Source organism: Physeter macrocephalus, chromosome 8, assembly GCF_002837175.3.
Source record: "Physeter macrocephalus isolate SW-GA chromosome 8, ASM283717v5, whole genome shotgun sequence".
Lineage (NCBI taxonomy): Eukaryota > Metazoa > Chordata > Mammalia > Artiodactyla > Physeteridae > Physeter > Physeter macrocephalus.
Genome location: NC_041221.1, coordinates 128925107 through 128927346, shown reverse-complemented (window position 1 = coordinate 128927346; position 2240 = coordinate 128925107).

Below are 2240 nucleotides of genomic sequence, written 5' to 3'. Positions count from 1 at the left end.
CAATTCTATGATGACATCTGTTGTTTTCAGAACTATTTCGTTCATAATCAAAGGTTACATGATTATGAATACAATAGTTCTGAAGTTTCAGTAGACTAGCCCTTTGAAATACTGATACCGCTGCATGCATTTAGCAGACTCTCCTTGATGTATAGAGTGTATGTCCATACCTCCCCTACACATCCATGAGAAGAGTTTCTCATGTGAGACTTCTGGGGTTAAAAGAGTCAGTCTGGTGCCTGGCTGTTGCCTTCTGGCTGGCCCAGCAGAGAGATGATGTCCCAGTGTCTCTGGAAGCCTCTTGCACACCTGTCCTTGAGATGAGGCCCCTTCTTCCCAAGGTGAGACCTTCTGGGGTGGGTCTGCCTGAGACTCCAGGAAGACATGGTTTCTGCTGAGAAACCTCTGATGTATCATCCTGGGCATCCTTTCTCAATCTAATAAGACTTTTATGAGGATCAAAGGAAAATACAGATGTATTTTTCCAAAGTGCTTTTATAGCAATGGCACACAATATAAGGTATTGTTAATGTTGAATTGCATCAAGCCTCTTTCTGTCACCTTAAAAAGCCCTTTAGGAAAATCAGTTAAATGACAAACACCTAGGGGAAAGATTTGTTGTGATATTTACTGCCTGACAGGGAACATGGCCCTCTGCCCAAGGCATTCATCATCACTTATTCTAGGTGTTAAGCAAACTAATTCTCTTTGGCAAACACCAGCCCTTCTGGAATTCAGGATAGTGTTCCAGGGAGGTCTGGGAGGCAGGAACTAGTTGCCAAGAATAGGAAAAGATTATGGGGTACACTCCTGTTTGCACTTTGATCTGTGGTAGATGACTTTTTATTATTTTTAAAATCTGAATTGTTCCTCCACTGCCTTTGCTTTGTCCTTTGCATTTCTATGGGTATCCTGGTTTCTAATTCTTATGGGCATTAACTCAGCACCTTACCACGCACCAAACATCCCTATGGGTTCCTTGAGAGGAGATCCCTGGGCAGGATAATCGGGTCAGTTTCCCAAAATCATGACTGATGGAAACAAGTCACACAAGAGTCCAGCAGACCTGCACAGAGGCCTCGGATTTTTCAGATACTTGGTTCAGCCCAGGAGGAGGGACTTGGGCTATTGCCCTGCCACTGGAAGAGATTGAAGCATTCAGGTAATTATGATTTTTCCGCCCAGAAGGTCACAAATGACTGATCAGTGACATTGAGAATAAGAGAGAAAACTCAGAACTTCTCATTTGTGCAACAGGAGAAAGAGCAGGAAGGACAGTAATTATATTCTGGAGGCACTGTGATGTCAGTTAATCAGGAACCCTGCACAGAACTGGGTGTGAGGAGAGTAGAGAAGTTAACACTGTTATAGAAACCAAGCTTCCTTCCCTCCCCACCTGAGTTTGATGCTGCTCGTTTTGTTATGCTACACGTTTTTTGAGTTATCTAGCCAATCCTGGAGCTTTTTACCCATGTCTCTACACATTCTAGCTCAGATCTCCCTGTGACACATCATCTATATCTTGTGCACCACGTCCAATCCCCAGTCCCCTCAGCCCCACCGCTTACTCCAAGTCACTGTTGCAGCAACCAGTTCACACACTCTGACCGGATTCACTGAAGTGCAGCCTGACAGTGCTTCACCTCAGGCCTGCAATGCATTACTTCTTGCTTTCTATCCAGGGGACACAACCTGTTTGGGATTCATCCATGTGCAACCTGGAAATGTGGGAGCTGACACCTGTGGGGCTGCCTTTGACGAATGGGGAATGAAGGCCAATATGTAAATGCTTTCCCCTTTCATCATAGTGCAGATGGTTTTGAGATACATTTCATAAGGCTCCTGAGAAATCCTGGCTGGATGGAACAGTGCCCTTGGTGCTGGCCATCCTGATAATGCATCCTTGTATTGGGTCTCCCTCCTTCCCTGTTTCCTCCCCCTATCCTTTACTTCTGCTCCTTGGAATCTTATTCCCAAATAAATTACCTAACTGCACAGAAGCACTGGCCTCAGGCTCTGCTTTCTGAGGAACACAGGCTAAGACACTTGTGCAAGAATGCTGCCTCAATCCATAGTCAATAGAGTGAAGGTCTCTAGTACATGGGGATTAAATTTTAGCTTTAGAGACTAATCATAAACCACTGCTAGAATTAGCCCAAGCTGATATAGAGAAAAGTGATGTGATGGTGTAGCATGGCTCACCAAATTGTGGAAATAAAAGTTGTGGGCAGTTGTTATTA